At 37.4% G+C, this 19468-nt stretch overlaps 1 pseudogene; it reads left to right on the top strand.

Moving 5' to 3' along the window:
* The first annotated feature begins 399 nt into the window (after positions 1 to 399).
* The window catches only part of LOC129034634 (large ribosomal subunit protein eL19-like), a 49854-nt pseudogene continuing 30785 nt past the window's right edge, over positions 400 to 19468 (top strand).

Raw genomic sequence — 19468 nt, forward strand, 5'->3', positions numbered from 1 at the left:
TCTCGTTATTTAGTTTCCACTTATACTTTTCTGTCCTGCATTAAGTGATGACAGCCATAGGCCATCCAGATTGGCTGCTGCCATCATGCTGGTTACAGTGGGGAGGGGCAAGTGGTGGTTGCAGAAGCAGCTGTGTGAGTAGCAGTGGCGGTGGTGGGACCCCTGCGCCCCACATCCCCTGTGTCCCACATCCCCGAGGTAGCCTACTGCACTGCTCTTTCCCTCGCCCAGCTGGGCAGGCCCTACTCTCAGGCCCAGAGCCTCCACCACTCCGAATCCTTACCCCACATCACTGCTCTCATCTACCACTGCTGGGGGATGGGGGAGGGAGGAGGTGGGCACTCCCTGGAGCCTATCCCTGAGAGCCTCCCAGAAACTGCTATGATGGGGGCAACCACCATGAGGCCAGGCCAAGTCATTCGCAGGCAGAGGAGCAGTGCAGTCAGGCACAGGGTGGGGGATGAAGAGGCGGAGCTCTACCCAGGGTGGCACTGTGCTCCACAGAGCCAGTGGGAGGTGAGAACAAGCAAGGAGCCCCACCTCTTCCCAGTTGGTGGAGCAGGAGCTCCCCAGACACAACTGCAGCCTCCCAAGCTGCAGTTGCCACCCGGGCACCCCTGTGTTCTTGGCAGCCAGAAGCAGTCAGGAGCCCCACCATCCCAGGCACAGCTGCGGCCACCCAAGCCACAGCTGTGCACCCAGGCATCCCTGCACTCTCAGGGGCCTGGAAAGGCCCCCCTTTCACCCTCAGGCTCAGAAGTGTCTGTTTCTGCTGCCTGGCCACTCCCTGCTTCTGGTACAGGCTCAGATCCTGGAGCAAAGATGGGACCAAGTCTGTGTGCCATCACAGCCTGGCCAGTTGTGTGTATACTTGGGGCACTCCTGACATGTCAGCCCCCTGCCACCTTGGCCACCTCCAGACTTTGGGCACCAAGGAGCACGGAAGGGAGGCCAAGGAGGGGCTGAGGGCAGCTTGGCACTGGCCCAAAGGCACCCCTTGGCACAAACAGCCTGGGTGCCATGAAGGGTGGCACCCTTCCTGGGTGGAAGGGGGCAGGTCTCTGGTGAAGCCCCAGCTTCAAGCTGGGGAAGGCCTGAAGCCTGGGGGCTGTGCTGCTGGTCCCATAGACTGGAGTGGGAATGTGTGATGCTTTTCCCTGGGCCCGCCCGTGGCCACCCATGGACCAGTCACCCATGGACTCAGCACCCACTTCCTTTCCTCTGAGGCCCATAAAAATCCCAGACTCAGCCAGACTCAAAGAGAGGATGGGAAGTGGATGAGGAGACAACAGGTTGACCAGCTGCAGAGAGAAAGTGAGGAGGCTGCAAGACGACCATTTGCAGAAAGGAGCTACCTTGTCCACTGAAAGCTGAAAAAGATGATAGGTTGACCAGCTGCAAAGAGGAGCTACCCTCTGTGCTCTCTGAGAGCTGAACACTTGTTGGGATGACCTGCCTAACAGAGAGGAGCTACATTCTGTGCTGAGAGCTGAACACTCATTGAAACACCCTGGCTATGGAGAGAAGCTGCCCACTATGGGTCTCCTCTGAGCTGTTCTGTTGGTCAATAACATGCCTCTTTGTCTTTCTCACCCTCCACTTGTCTGTGTACCTCATTCTGCCTGGACACAGGACAAGAACTTGTGACCCACTGAATGGTGAAGCTAAAAGAGCTGTAACATAAACAGGGCTGAAACATGTCCCTTGCTCACCACATTGAGTGTGAAGAGGAGAGAAGAGCAATGGCCCTTTGGGGAGCCCAGACCTGAGAGCTCCCTGAGCCAGGGCTCTTACTGTCTCTTTCAGGCTCTGCAGTTTCTCGTGTCTCCAAGCTTCCAGGTGCTAGCCGGGGCAGCTGCTTGCAGTGCGCCTGATTGAGCTGCAGCCTCACAGAGAGCAGGAGCCCATGCTGGCACCTGGAGCTGCCTGTGCCATGTCAGCAGCCAGCGTGTCTGACTGTACACAGTGGCTGGACTCCACGCTCGCTCACACACCCCTCACCACTCAATGCCTGACTTGCTGTCTCCCTTGGAAGCATAAGATCCAGGCCAGTAATGTGAGCTGAACCTAGCCTGCCAGGCTGAGTGGGTGGAACAAGCCCAGCAGGGCCAAGCAAAACTTGAGCAAAGGTGCCACAGGCCAGAGATTTTCAGCCAGAAAAGTGACATCCCAAATATCCAGTAGCATTAGTTTGCTAAGGAAAATGGCCTCCAGCTCCATACATGTCCCTGCAAGGGACATGATCACATTCTTTTTTATGGCTGCATAGTAGTCCATGGTGTGTGTGTGTATGTATGTGTGTGTGTATGTACATGTTCTTTATCCAGCATATCATTGGTGGGCATTTAGGTTGATTCCATGACTTTGCTACTGTGAATAGTGTTGCAGTGAACATATGTGTGAATGTGTCTTTTTATAATTTCTATTCCTTTGAGGATATGCCCAGTAATGGGATTGCTGGGTCAAATGGTATTTCTGTCTTTAAGTCTTTGAGAAATTGCCACACTGTCTTCCACAATGGTTGAACTAATTTACACTCTCACTAACAGTATATAAGTGTTCCTTTTTCTCCACGATCTCACGTTTGTTATTTTTTGACTTTTTAATAGTAGCCACTCTGACTGAGGTAAGATGGTGTCTCATTGTGATTTTGATTTGCATTTTTCTAATGATCAGTGATGTTGAGCTTTTTATCACATGATTGTTCACCACATGCACATCTTTTTTTGAAAAGTGTCTGTTCATGTCCTTTTAATGTTTTTTGTTTTTTTCTTGTAAATTTAAGTTCCTTATAGAAGCTGGATGCCAGACCTTTGTTGGATGCATAGTTTGCAAAGATATTCTCCCATTCTATAGGTTGTCTGTTTACTCTGTTGATAAGTTTCTTTTGCTGTGGAGAAGCTCTTTAGTTTGTTTAGATTTTGTTTGTCAACTTTTACTTTTGTTGCAATTGCTTTTGGCTTCTTCATCATCATATCTTTGCCCCGACTATGTCCTGAATGGTATTGCTTCGGTTGTCTTCCAGGGTTTTTATAGTTTGGGGTTTTACATTTAAGTCTTTAATTCATCTTGAGTTAATTTTTGTATATCTTGTAAGGCAGGGTTCCACTTTCAGTGTTCGGCATATTGCCTGCCAGTTATCCCAGCACCAGTTATTGAACAGGGAATGCTTTCTCCATTGCTTGTTTTTGTCAGGTTTGTCAAAGATCAGATAGTTGTAGGTTTGCAGTCTTATTTCTGGGTTCTCTGTTCTGTTCCCTTGGTCTCTGTTTCTGTTTTTGTACCAGGGCCATGCTGTTTTTGTTACCGTGGCCTTGTATTGGGTTGGTGCAAAAGTAATTGCTGCTTTGCTATTACTTTTAATGACAAAAACTGCAACTGTGCACCAACTTATAGTTTGAAGTTGATGGCATGATGCCTCCAGCTTCGTACTTTTTGCTTAGGATTGCGTTGGCAATTTGGGCTCTTTTTTTGGTTCAATGTGAATTTTAAAATAGTTTTCTCTAGTTCTGTGAAGAATGTCAATGGTAGTTTAACAGGATAGCATTGAATCTATAAATTGCTTTGAGCAGTATGGCCATTTTAATTCAAGTAACAACTGATATTTCTTTCCCAAATCTTTTTCTGAGGCTGTCTTTATTATAACATAATAAATAAGTAACCAAGGGCATTACAAGAAAGAAAAATTGCCAATTGATCTCCCTTGTGCAATTAGATATATATATATATCCTAAACAGAAGATGAGTGGAGTTTATCTCAGAAATGTGATGCTGATTTAATATTTGAAAAGTAATTATTATAATGTATCCACCACATTAATGAAAAAGTGGGAAATATTATATAATCATTCTGATGTATATGGGAAAAAATGATAAAATTTAACAACCATTCATGATACAGACTCCTTGCAAACCAAGAATAAAATGAATCTTTTTTAATTTTGTAAGGAAATAATACAAAACCTATAGTAAATATCACATTAAATGATAAAAATATTTAAATATTTCTTCCACAGATGAGCAAATAATTACATTTGCCCATTGTTACTGTTTCATTCAACACTATGCTGGTGGTCCAAGACAGTGTAGTAAGACAAGATAAAATTTAAGGTATAAAAACTGGAAAGAAAGAACTAAAACAGCCATTATTTGCCAATTACAGAATGATATAATTTAAAAAAATACAGGAAAATTTATGAATTTAGCAAGGTTTGTGGGTAAACCTCAAGAAACAAATCAGTTTTATTTCTATAGCTAAAAAAACTAGAAAATTAATTTGAATTATTTAAAGCATTATTTTCACTGTTACAAAGAAACATTAAATACTTCGGTACACCTGATAAAAGTTTTGCAATAAGCTTAAAACTACGAAACCATTTTGAGAAAATATTTAAAAGCCTATAAAAGGATGAACATGTTATGTATATGTTTTTAATGCTAGACAAATATCAGATGTTTCTAAGCTGATCTATATTTTCAATGATATCCCTATTTAAATACCAGCCACTTTGTGGGGAAACAGATGATTGATAAGCACATCTAAAATTTACATAAAATAGCAAATGGCCAAGAATATCCACAGCTGTCACAAAGACCAAAACAAGAATTTACACTATTAGAGATCAAGACAAAATAGAGCCTAGAAATAGAACTCAGAATGTACATCCACTTGACACATGATAAAGGATATATTAGAATTCTGCAAGGAAAATAGAAACATGTTATTAAATCTATCTAGCTTAATTAGATATCCTTTTTAAAAATGTATCTTAATCCCTATTTTATACCATATCCAGAACATAGATATTTAACACATTAAAAGATAAACCCATAAAGCTATAAAAGAAAACGAAGGTGAACATCTTCATGACTTTGATGTAGGCAAGGTTTTGCCAAAGACACAGGACTAATGTAAGTATAAAAATGATACGCTGTACTACAGTGAGATGTGTATTCATCAAAGTACATTAGATGAATGTAATGGCAGATCAGAATATGAGAAGAGATATTTACAATACACATTCTCCAAGAAATACATATACTCAGAATATATAAAAAGGGATTTTAAGAGTAGTTATGAAATGACAGGCTGTCTCCAAAGAAAAATGGGCAAAATTATAAAGAAGTAATTCACAAGAGATTATTCAAATGGACAATAAATGCATAAAAATGTGCCCTTAACTCTCCTAGTAACGAGGCACAAAAGCAAAGAAGAGATAATGCTACATTCCCAGCAGAATCACTAAAATAATGAAGAGATTGAAAGACAAGGTCAAGACACATTGTAGAACAAAGGCAGCTCTCATACACAGCTGGTGAGTAAACTGCTATAATCACTTTGAAAAGCTATTTGGTACAATTACTAAGGTTGAACTCAGGCATAATTATGGTAAATAATTTTAGTTCTGTGTGTATCCTAAAACAAATGTGTACATATGTTCATCAAACATATGAGGGAGGGAGGGATGGAAGGAGGAAGAGAGAGGGAGGCACGGCGGGGGGTGGAGAGAGAAACAGAAAGAGAGAGAGAGAGAGAGAACCATAATGTTCAAAGCAGTACTGTATGTAGTAGTTTAAAATCAGAAATACCCAAATGCCCCTGAACAGTAGAATGTGTAAATATGTTGCAGTATTTTTAAAAATGAAATGCTAAATAGAAATGATAGCAAAATACAATGGAATCTCATAAACATAAATGAAGAGCAAATGAAGCCAGTTATACACACTGTATGATTCAATTCAGATAAAAGTTCAAACCCAGGCAAAACATATCTATAGTTTTCTTTCTTTTTTTTCTTTGTCTTTTTTTTTTTTTTTTTTTTGAGACGGAGTCTTGCTCTGTCGCCCAGGCTGGAGTGCAGTGGCGTGATCTCGGCTCACTGCAAGCTCCGCCTCCTGGGTTCACACCATTCTCCTGCCTCAGCCTCCTGAGTAGCTGGGACTACAGGCGCTGGCCACCAAGCCCGGCTAATTTTTTGTATTTTTACTGGAGACGGGGTTTCACCGTGTTAGCCAGGATGGTCTCGATCTCCTGAACTCGTGATCCACTCGCCTGGGCCTCCCAAAGTGCTGGGATTACAAGCGTGAGCCAACGTGCCTGGCCTACGTATCTATAGTTTTCAAGTCACAATGGTAGTGTGGTGTCTCTCCAATCCAAGGTGGTGGGAGTTTAGGAAGGTTACGATTGATAAGAGCACAAGTAGACTTTGAGGATGTCAAAAGTGTTGAGTTTCTTGATCTGGGTTCTGGCTACACAGTTTCTTATTTTGTAAAGTTCATTGAGCTTTACATATACAGTATCCATACTTGTTTGCAGGTGGGTTGTGCTGAATAGATAGTTTAAAATTTTTGCACAGAAGGACTAGCATTAAACGGATTAAAATAGTAAGAATGTGTATCTCTGTAAGAGAGAGTCCATCATCCTCTCACCTATTTCAGAGATTGTATGACTAATAGAATTAGTATTCAATGAGATGTTAGGCAGTGTCTAAAAATAAGCTATATATTCAAATATCTTCTACTTGGTGAATTACCTTAATATTCTCATATTAAAAACAATGAGAAACTTCAGAGAAAGCATAGCTATTTTATATTGTAAACTTAGAATTTCACAAAACTAATAGTCAGTGGGATATTAGCTCCATTATATTCTCTTCAGATACCTAGAAGAATTTAATAATTTTTCAAAAAAAAAACTTTGAGAAATACTTTACTTCCTAAAATATTCTAAAATGTTATCAACTAAGAAATAAGCTATAGATTACCATAGCAGTTCAAAAACTCCTCCTGCCCTAGAGGCTCCAATTGAAAGCCAAAGTAAGCCCTAGCTTTTATAACTAATTGATGATATTCCTGGTTCTCAAACTCAGGTATAAAGAAGCTATGATTTTCTATACATCAATTCAGCCTTTGAATCACTATTCATTTGCATCATTTAAAAACTGGACCTCAGCTCCAGCCTAGTTTTCATTCTCTCCTGTAAGGCCCTGATTTGCCCCCTCTTGCTCACTCTGCTCTAGCCACAGTGGCCTTCTAGTAGTTTTTGAAACAAACCCGGCACCCTTCTTTCCTACCTGGGGCATTTGTACGTGCTGCTCTCATTGCATGTGTCTTCCTCACATTTTAATATGTCCTGCACTCTCACCTCCTTCATTGTCTTGAAGCAAATGTCACCTTTTCAATAAGGCCTTACAGTGTAAAATTGCAAACGGTCAATCTTCTTTATAACCGCCTTTCTTTTCTTTCCTTTTTTGAGATGGAGTCTTGCTCTGTCGCCAGGCTGGAGTACAGTGGCGCAAACTCAACTCACTGCAACCTCTGGCTCCCAGCTTCAAGCGATTCTCCTGACTCAGCCTCCCAAGTAGCTGGGACTACAGGTGCGCACCACCATGCCCAGCTAATTTTTGTATTTTTAGTAGAGACGAGGTTTCACCATGTTAGCCGGGATGGTCTCCATATCTTGACCTCGTGATCCACCCGCCTCAGCCTCCCAAAGTGCTGGGATTACAGGCATGAGCCACTGCACCTGGCCTATGTTTTGTTTTTTTTTTTTTAATTTGAAAATTCAGCTATTTTCTCTCTCTCTCTTTTTTTAATTATATTTTAAGTTCTGGAATACATGTGCAGAGCGTGCAGGTTTGTTACATAGGTATACACGTGGTGGTTTGCTGCATCCATCAATCCATCATCTACATTAGGTGTTTCTCCTAATGCTATCCCACCCCTTGCCCCCCATCCCCCAACAGGTTCTGGTGTGTGATGTTCCCCTCTTTATGCCCATATATTGTCCTTGTTCAACTCCCACTTATGACTGAGAACACGCAGTGTTTGGTCTTCTATTCCTGTGTTAATTTGCTGAGAATGATGGTTTCCAGCTTCATCCATGTCCCTGCAAAGGACATGAACTCATTCTTTTTTATAGCTGCATATACTCCACGGTGTATATGTGCCACATTTTCTTTATCCAGTCTAACATTGATGTGCAATTGGGTTGGTTCCAAGTCTCTGCTATTGTAAATAGTGCTCCAATAAACATACGTGTGCATGTGTCTTTATAGGAGAATGATTTATAATCCTTTGGGTATATACCCAGTAATGGGATGGTTGGTCAAATGCTATTTCTAGTTCTAGATCCTTGAGGAATCGCCACACTGTCTTCCACAATGGTTGAACTAATTTGCACTCCCAACAACAGTGTAAAAGCGTTCCTGTACCTCCACATCCTCTGCGGCATCTGTTGTTTCCTCACTTTTTAATGATCGTCATTCTAACCGGCATGAGATGGTATCTCATTGTAGTTTTGATTTGCATTTCTCTAATGACCAGTGATAATGAGCTTTTTCTCATATGTTTGTTGGCCACATAAATGTCTTCTTTTGAAAAGTGTCTGTTCATATTCTTTGCCCACTTTTTGATGGGGTTGTTGTTTTTTTCTTGTAGATTTGTTTAAGTTCTTTGTAGATTGTGGATATTAGCCCTTTGACAGATGGATAGATGGCAAAATTTTTCTCCCGTTCTGTAGATTGCCTGTTCACTCTGATGATAGTCTCTTTTGCTGTGCAGAAACTCTTTTAATTAGATCCCATTTGTCAATTTTGGCTTTTGTTGCCATTGCTTTTGTTATTTTAGTCATGAAGTCTCTGCCCATGCCTATGTCCTGAATGATATTACCTAGAAGCATCAGGCTACCTGACTTCAAACTACACTACAAACCTACAGTAACCAAAAAAGCAGGTACTGGTACCAAAACAGATATATAGACCAATGGAACAGAACAGAGGCCTCAGAAATAATGCCACACTTCTGCAATCATCTGATCTCTGACAAACCTGACAAAAACAAGCAATGATGAAGGAATTCCCTGTTTAATAAATGGTGCTGGGAAAACTGGCTAGCCATATGCATGAAATTGAAACTGGACCCTTTCTTTACACCTTATAGAAAAATTAACTCAAGGTAGATTAAAGATTTACAGGTAAGACCTAAAACCATGAAAACTCTATAGCCACTTTCTGCTCTGTGTTTCTCCCTAGCATGTCTCACAATCTCACATAGCATATTTATCATTACATATGTATAATCATATCTATATCTACCTATATCTATATCGATAATGATATATTTATATATAGATTTATATATCTATATATCAATATATAATTATATAAATTATATAATTATATATCTATAATGATAAATATATATAAATATATAAAAAATATATAAATATATATAAATTTATAATTATATAAATTATATAATTATATGTCTATAATGATAAATACATATCTATATACAAATATATTATATATCTATAATATATATAATTACAGATAGATGTAGATACAGATATCATTATCCATATATAATGTGTGTACCAACCACATTAATGAAAAAATGAGAAATATTATACAATCATTTTAATTTATATGGGAGAAAATGATAAAATTTAACAGCCATTCATGATACAGACTCTTTGCAAACCAAGAATAAAATGAAACTTTTTAATTTTGGAAAGAAATAATACAAAACCTATAGTAAATATCATATTAAATGATAAAATATTTTCTCCCACAAATAATAAAATAACTACAACTGCCTACTGTTACTATTTCATTTAAAGCTATGTTGCTGGTTGAAGACAAATTATATATATATAAAATTTTATTCTATATGATTTTATTATATATAATTTTATTTTATATATAATTTTATATATATATAATATATATATATATATTTGTGTGACCTCAGAGCAAGAACTCACTCATCAACAAAGCCCAAGCAATTTATGAGGGATGCACCCCATGATACATATAGAGCTGAAGCCCTGTATAAAATATATATATGTCTCCCTCCCTTTTCCCCTGCAGCTACATTCTTGGCACCCAGAGCAGTGCCTGGCACAGAGTAGATGCTAGATATACACTTGTTGAATGAGTGAAGGCGAGTATTATCAGTGCATCTCAATGGGCTCCATAGCAAACCCTCATTCTTTGAATTTCAAAGTCCATTTTGAGATACCCATCACTCAAGTCTACATGGCCCTCAGACAGTATCACAACTTGCATGCAAACTGTCACAGAAAACTTTTGTTATTTACTTATTGTCCTGTCTATCCAGATTCTCTGTGAGAGTATCTCTCTCCCCACTCTTGCCACTGCCTTGGTTACGCTAATCAAAAGAAAGTTGTGCTTTCCTTCTGCTCTTGGACCTAAAGATCTTTTGCACTCAGCCATAGTACAAAAGAATAACTAATAATGTGTGGCTTTCTTAAAAATATTATGAAACTTTGCAGCCATTTAAAATTGTACAAAATAAAACTCCTGTGTTAGGCCATTCTTGCATTGCTATAAGGAAATACCAGAGACTGGGTAATTTATAAATAAAAGAGTTTTTAATTGGCTCACAGTTCTACAGGCTTTATAGAAAGCATGGAAGCATGGTGCTGGCATCTGCTTGGCTTCTGGTGAAGCCTCAGGGAGTTTTCAATTATGGTAGTAGGTGAAGTGGGAGCAGGAACTTCAAATGGCGAAAGCAGGAGCGAGAGAGAGAGAGAGAACACACTTTAAAATGACCAGATCTTGTGTGATCTCAGAGCAAGAACTCACTCATCACCAAAGCCCAAGCCATTCATGAGGGATGCACCCCATGATCCAAACACTTCCCACCAGGACCCACCTCCAACACTGGAGATTATATTTCAACATGAGTTCTAGGCGGGGATAAATATCCAAACTATACCACTTCCCTTATATGCATTATCCAGTTTAAGAAATTAAAATTTTATAAATATAGCTGAAGCCCTCTAAGTATCAATGTCTCCAATATCGTTAGCCTTTCATCTTCCCTATGCCAAATTTTGTGATAGTCTCTTCCAGGCTTTATTCCTTCACCGTACAGTGCACATACATAAATAATATAGAATATTGTTTCATTTTGCATATTTTAGCTTTATTTTACTCTTATTTCATTTTTCCTTTTGCTGTTTTTAAAAAATTCATGTGCCATGAAATTCTCTGCAATTAGTGTTGATTCATGTGCCATGGAGTTCTCTGCTATTTAGATCATACTGCTGTGGAAATCATTTACTTTCTTTTCCTGTGGGACCACGTTACCCCATTTCCTTGACTTCAGAACTTGGCATCTGTCTTGCTTTGGCCAAAGGTCCCTAAAGAGAAACAATGTATGCTACTTCCTCACGAAGAATGGTAAAGGCTTTGCAAGTTTCTGCATCCATTTTACTCCCCTGCCTCTTGCCAACAAAATTATCTTCCAAGAAAGGGCTGTTTCTCAGCCAGTCTCCTGGAAAAAGAAGACACCAGGAGCACATCTGAATTTGGCTTGCAGCTTGGCTTGCATGGGCTACCACGTAGGCCATGCAAGAACTATTTATTGTAAACCAATAACGTTTGAATATTGTAATATAGAATAGTATACCAAAATCTGACTAACACATGGTATATGTACCATTAACGTTAATCTAAGTAATCTAATACTATGTGAAACTCCAGTGTTTTTATATAGCATGATATATCTCCCAATATCTGATGAAGGATATTTTGCTAAGGATATTACAAAGAAAATACAAGAACTATACATATTTGTATGTGTCTTCTTGTGGACATATACAAAATTATTTCTGGGTTAAATATTTAGAAGTAAAATGCAAAACCATAGATTATTGTATATTCTTCTTTATTTGATGTTAAATTACTCTCCAAAGTGAATATGCCAATATAAACTTCAACAAGCAGATTGATACATCCAGCTTCTCATACCTAAGAAAAATTTGACATTTTTATTTTTTCTCAATGTGATAGGTGTGAAATGAAATCTAATTTTTGTTTCCCTGAGAAAACCACAATGTTTGTTCAGGTATTCTCTTTTTTTTCTTGACAGTATTGCAATACATTATTCTTGGAGAATATTGGCATATCAATGAGGGCTCTCTGGGTTAAACATGATTAATTTGGGCATGGATCTTGTGTTTCATCCCTTGGGAGAGAGGGAGAATGGTCAGACCAAAAACTGAGAAATCAGAGTAGCAAAGGCTAGATTTGCAAACAAAATGTATGACTACATAGGAAAAAGACTATGGGATATGTAAAAGAGAAAGAGAAAAAATTATACAGTATATATGATTTTCTACTTGAATGGAGAAGAAGGAAACTGGGCAAATTCAAAGAGAAACAAAAACATACAATTACTCAAAATATTAGTCAAGCACATAATATTTTGTATTACACATCAAAACTTGATAATAATTGCAAATACAGACTTTTTTTTTTTTTTTTGAGATGCAGTCTAGCTCTGTCGCCCAGGCTGGAGTGCAGTGGCGTGATCTCGGCTCACTGCAAGCTCCACCTCCCAGGTTCACGCCATTCTCCTGCCTCAGTCTCCCCAGTTGCTGGGACTACAGGTGCCCGCCACCACGCCCGGCTAATTTTTTGTATTTTTAGTAGAGACGGGGTTTCACCGTGTTAGCCAGGATGGTCTCGATCTCCTGACCTCATGATCCCCTGTCTCGGCCTCCCAAAGTGCTGGAATTATAGGCGTGAGCCACCGTGCCCAGCCCGCAAATACAAACTTTTGAGTTTGAAGACACCAGCATCTCAGATACATTTTTTTCACATCTGAAATTAGTTTGATGCATCATTTCTCCTTCTCTATCTCTGTTTCATAATTTGTACTCAAATAGGAATGTGTGTCATAATCATGCTCTGTGATAAAATTGTGATAAACAATTGTGATATACAATTTTTAAAAGAGTTTCAGGATGTAAAAAATAATTTGCTCCTAGAGGGTCGATAAATTCTATTTTATGAAGAGTGATGTTTTTATTAAGGTAAAGCTAATTTTGGATGCAGGCTAACAACTCAGACCTCATATTAGAATTATTAGAGAAGCTTTTTAAAAATAATAATGCTCATGTTCCAACTGTGTAGAGCTTAATTAAATGGCTTAGGCTCAGGTCTAAAAGTGGCAATAAACGACAGGTCAGCAATGACAATGTTATAACAAATTACTCTACTAAAAATGTTCGAACATATACAAAAATGTATATAATAGTATACTAAACCCCATTAGTCAAATTAACCAACTCATGGCCAATTATGTAATGCCTGCACTGTCATCCACTTCCCCCTTGATTATTTTGAAGCAAAACAAGACATTTTTTATAAATAAATTTTCAGTATGTATTTACTATGTGCTAAAAACTCTTTAAAAATTGTTACCATAATACTATATCACTCCTTAAATGATTAACAGTAATTCTTAATGTCTTCAAATATGTAGCCATTGATAATATTTTTCCTATTGTCTCTCTTTTGTTAAATTAAACAATAGAAATAACTGGAGTCCATAGGTTTAATTGGTTGATATCTTTTTTATTTAGAGTGATATATCCCAGTTGTCTGGGTGGCATCTCTGTTTACACAGTTTGGCCAAGCATAATTTTTAATAGCAACCCCTTTCATTCTCAAAATGTCCTGTTTACATGACCAATTATATAGTTATCTTTTGCATAAATGTCCTTTAATGTGTAGGTTCTACTTTTTCCTCTTTACTTTCCCCTTAGATTGTACTTTTGTTGAAGAAGCAGGTTGGCTATCCTACAGATATTTTTGTAATCTCTAATTTGGCATTTGCACCATTTTTTATTGTTGAACATGTTCTTCTGTTCTCAGCATTTCTGAGTAAACTGGCTTTAAGATATAGTTTCATGATGAGATGCAAGTTTAGTTGTTTCAGCAAAAGTATTTCCCAGATGGTATTTCATACTTCCAACAAGTGGGATATAAATCCTGGTAAATTTTTCTCTTGTGATGCTAACAAGCATTAGTAATCAACTCCTAGATTCATTATTTGATTGGGGTTAAAAATTGTAGACATCTGTATTAGTCATGGTTATCTAGAGAGACAGAACTAATAGGATATGAATATATCATATATATCTATATATCTATATATATCTCATATATATCATATATATCTCTATATATCTCATATATATATCATATATATAGACATAGATATATATAAAGGGGAATATGTTAAGTATTAACTCACACAATCACAAAGTCCCACAATAGGCTGTCTGCAAGCTGAAGAATAAGGAGAGCCAGTCCCAGTCCCAAAATTGAAGAACTTGGAGTCTGATGTTCAAAGGCAGGAAGCATCCAGCACTGGAGAAAGATGTAAACTGAAAGGCTAGACCAGTCTAGTCTTTTCATGTTTTTCTGCCTGCTTTATATCCTGGCCACACTAGCAGTTGATTAGAGGGTGCCCACCCAGATTAATGGGTCTGCCTTTCGCAGCCCACTGATTCAAATATTAATCTCCTTTGGCAACACCCTCACAGGCACACTCATGATCAATACTTGGCATCCTTCAATCCAATAAAGTTGACTCTCAGTATTAACCGTCACAACTTCTAATATTCTTTCTTAATTTTTAGGTAGAAAATGATTTCAAAAAGAAGTTTCCTCAGTCAACGTTTAGATTCCCAGAGTTATAGTTGTTTAGGAAATGCAGAATAAATGCTTGATGTTTCTCGTTGTTTGTCAGTTTTTAAAATGTTGAGTTTCGTACTTAACAACCACAAAAGTGACAATTGTTAGTTCATGGATTTAAAATGTTGTATGTGTTTCAATTCATTACAGTAATTATTGTTGAAGCTCAATTTTCCTATCTTCTGCCAATGTTCGATTCCTCCTGCTGGCTTCTCTGAACTTTAAACATGAAAATAAGAATATTTAACAGCATACTTCCATTTAAGTTTGGCAAGATGCAGGTATATCTTAGAGGTATTACAGGTTCTGTTCCAGAACACTGCAATTAGGCCAATATAACAATAAAGTGAGTCACATGAATGTTTTTTCTTCCCAGTACAAATTAGTTAGGTTTACACCACATTGTATTCTAAGTGTGCAATAACATTATTTCTTAAACAGTGTACATATCTGACTTGAAAATAATTTACTGCTAAAAAATGCTAATGATCATCTTAGCTTTCAACAAGTCATAATCTTTTTGTTGGTGGAGGACCTTGCCTCGATGTTCATGGCCGTTCCCTGATCAGGGTGATGTTTGCTAAAGGTTAGGAGGGCTGTGGCAATTTCTTCAGATAAGACAACAATGAAGTTGCCATATTGATTGATGCTTCCTTTCACAAAAGATTTATCTGTAACATGTGACGTTGTTTCATAGCATTTTCACCATAGTAGAACTTCTTTCAAAATTAGAATCGATTCTCTCAAAACCTGCTGCTGCTTTATTATCTAAGCATATGTAACCTTCCAAGTCCTTTGTTGTCATTTCAACAGTTGTCACAGCATCTTCACCAGCGGAAGACTTGTCTCAAGAAATCACTTTGCTCATTCATGAGAAGCAGTACTCCATCCTTTCAAATTGTATCGTGGGACTACAGTAATTTAGTTATATTTTCAGGCTTCACTTCTCATTCTAATATTCTCTTGCTATTTCCACCTTATCCGCAGTTACTTCTTCCACTGAAGTCTTGACTCTTTCAAAGTCATCCATGAGAGTTGGAATCAACTTCTTCCAAGCTCCCATTAATGTTGATATTTTTACCTCCTCCCATGAAACAAGTGTTCTTAATGACATTTGGAATGATGAATTTTTTTCAGAGATTTTCAATTTACTTTGGCCAGATCTATCAGAGTAATCACTATCTATTGCAACTATAGCCTTATGAAATATATTTCTCAAATAATAAGAATTAAACTTCAAAATTACTCCCTGATCCATAGGCTGCAAATGGCTGCTATTTGGTAGGCCTGAAAGCCATATTAATCTTTTTTTTACAGCCCCATCAGAGCTCTTGGATGACCAGGTGCTTTGTCAATGAGTAGTAACATTTTGAAAGGAATCTCTTTTTCTGGGCGATAGGTCTCAACAATGGTTTTAAAATATTCAGTAAACAATGTGATAAAAATGGATGTGCTGTCATCCAGGCTTCGTTGTTTCATTTCTACAGCACAGGAAGCGTAGATTTGACAAAAATTCTTAGTGCCCCAGGATTTACAGTATGGTAAATGAGCATTGGCTTCCTCTTAAAGTCACTAGCTACATTAGCTCCTAACAAGAGTGTCAGCCTGTCCTTTAAAGCTTTGAAGCTAAGCATTGACCTCTGTCCAGCTATGAAAGTCCTAGATGGTATCTTGTTTCAATAGAAAGCTGTTTTATCTACATTGAAGATCTATTGTTTAGTGTGGCCACCTTCATTGACGATCTTAGCTAGATTTTCTGAATAACTTGCTACAGCTTCTGGAAAAGCACATGGTGCTTCACCTTGTACTTGTATGTAATGAAGACGGCTTATTCCCTTAAGCTTCAGAAAAGAACCTCTGCTAGCTTTCAGCGTTTCTTCTGTAGCTCCCTCACCTCTCTAAGCCTTCATAGAATTGAAGAATTATTGCTTTGAATTAGGTTTTGGCTTAAGGGAATATTGTGGCTGATTTGATCTTCTATGCAGACTCTCAGATGTATTGCTTGCACACAAAATGCAGGATAAATGCTAGGTGCTTTATTTCATTTGCTGGTAAAACTTTCTCCACATTGGCATTAATGTTGTTTTATTTATTTATCATTCATGTGCTCACTTGAGTAGCACTTTTAATTTTCTTCAAGAATTTTTCCTTTGCATTCATAGTTTGGCTTTTTGGCACGAGAGACCTAGCTTTTGATCTATGTAATCTTTCAACACGCCTTCCTCACTAAGATTAATCATTCTTTGCTTTTGATTTAAAGTTAGAAACATGTGACTGTTCCTTTCACTTAAACATTTAGAGGCCATTGAAACCATTTATTGGCCGAGTTTCAATCTTGTTGTGACTCAGGGAAGAGAGAGACTGAAAAAGAGGAAGAGAGATGGGGGGGAACAACCAGTCAGTGGAACGGTCAGAACACACACAATACCTACTAAGTTTTCTGTCTTATATGGGCATAGTTCATGGCATCCCAAAACTGCAACAGTAATATCAAAGATCACAGATCACACATCGCCATAGCAGATATAAAAATAATTTAGAAATTTGAAATATGGTAAGAATTACCAAAATGTGACACTGACATAAAGTGAGCTCATGCTGTTGGAAAAATGGCACCAATAGACATGCTTGACACAGGGTTGACACAAACCTTCAACTTGTAAAAAGCATAACATCTGTGAAGTGCCATAAAGCGAGGTGAGATAATACAACTTATGCCTGTATTTTATGCACATTTTGAACGTGTCTTGACCAGATTCTTCTCTTTGGTGGAGAGGAGGGAGTTGTTGAGAGGGGAAGGGTGTTTGCGGGGAGAGGAGTCATGGCATTTCGAGGATACAGTCCAGGTGTCAGTGATACGCATTGCTAGAGGATTGGTCTATTTGGAAACATAGATAGAAAATATGTCTATTTTATGCAAGTATATGAGTCATTTACTTATTCTTGTACACTTAGAAACATAGGTTTTTATCTGTCCTTAATAATGTTATACCTGCAGCTGATTTATTCTACCCAAACTTGCCAGCTTGCTGTAACATCACCACAGTTATTTCCATTATTTCACAATAAAGTCAAGGCAGTCTCAGAATAATGTGATAGCTACACTATCACTGAGAAGCTCAAATAGTTACAATATTTTTTGCCGTTTTCTCCCCTTAAGACATATCCTACTGTGGGGGGTAATATTCAAAATACTGTATTTTTAAACTCTCACAAAAATTCCTCAGTACGTGTTATGCCAACATTCAGTATACTAATTTGTTTCATTTTCTTGTCTTTACAGAATAAGATTTTAACAACTTCTTTTCATTTATATAAAATATTTACACAATTCAGAATCATATATATGAACAAAATAAGCCTAAGGAAATTTAGTTTATATCTTTGTTCTCTGGTTGCCTCTAAACTGCATACTTCAATTCCTCCCTCATATACAAGCATTTATTAAAAATAGTTTGATCATACATATATGTAAACTGTATGTATGTATATAAATTTTCTCTATATGTATTCCCCATTCTTAGATAAGTAATGATATGTTATACACAGTTTAATCTGCCTTTACAACATATCTTGAAGACAACATTATAAATCATGTATAAAAGTACACCTCATACCTTCTCAGAGCTGCCTAGTGCCCTGTTACATGATAGTACTGTGACTTGTTCAACTGTTCTCTGATTCATAAATATCTGAAGTTCTCTTGATTTTCTATTGCAAACAATAACCTTGTGTATACTAAGGATTCTAATTTAAAAGCCATGCAGGACTACTTTAAGCAAGAAAGATGCCAGTACTTAAACAGAGAGTTTTGTACTAATTCTCTGACCTGTCGAAATTCAGGATTCTTTCCTTCTGTTGGTTAGACCATATTTGGATTATTTTGATTGCATTGAATTACAAATATTTTGATCTTCTGAGTCAAAGGCCACTTCAATTACTTTACATATTCAATGCAGTATCATTCATTATTTAGCTATTGCTCACAGTCTGACCAATCCTCTGAAATAAGGATATGACATGTGATCACTGCAAAGATATTGAACTCTGCAACTTATGTTGTTGAGTACTAGATATCTGGTAGATTTTGTCTAAAAACAACTCCTCATTTGGGCTACCACACCTTATTAAAATACCTTATTAAAAATATTAAATATCTTATTAAAGGTATTAAATAAAATACCTTATTGAAGGTATTTATAATTCCTTTGATTACTTCCTGCAAAAAAAATACAGGCTAATTATGGAATCCAGTCACAAATTTTGTTCACATTCTTTGGATACAAAGGAAAAAATGTTATTTTCCTTTGTTTCTAATTTATAAGTGAAGAAAACATATGCAAATTGTGAGAATGAATTCTTTTCAAAGAAAGCAATTCCATTTTCAGAAGGGATTTGCAGATATTACTTGTTTTCCCTTCTAAAATGTAAGACCTATGCTACCTTTTTTTATAATGGGACACAAGAATTTATCAAATCTTAAGAACAATGGTTACGGTCTAATAGTCACATTGTTTTTCTGCAAAGAGAAACAATTTCATGTAGTCTAGTTAAGTTCTCATGTCAGATCTAAAGACTTGTCTGAGAGTCTTACATAATTGCAGAAACAAAAAAATAATGGAGTGGTTTCGTGAGTTCAAACTTCATCAGATTTGTGTATTAGAATGCCTCCACTCGCTTGGCCTATTCGGAAGTCCCAGTAGAAAAATATCCAACAGAATTTTTACATTAGAGTGGTTAAATTTACATCTAATGCATATTTGAAAAAGTATACATTTGCTTATGATTTTCTTTCATTCATCTGTGTGACAAATATTGAATATTAATTATATAAAGTTAATTCCTAGTAACAGTAACCTAATATGTCATTCAATACATAAAGAATAAAATTTTTATTACAACTACTATGCTAATTTTTGGCCATTTTCTTGAAAACAAACTAAAAGTAATCT

This window comes from Pongo pygmaeus, chromosome 3, assembly GCF_028885625.2.
Source record: "Pongo pygmaeus isolate AG05252 chromosome 3, NHGRI_mPonPyg2-v2.0_pri, whole genome shotgun sequence".
Taxonomy (NCBI): Eukaryota; Metazoa; Chordata; class Mammalia; order Primates; family Hominidae; genus Pongo; species Pongo pygmaeus.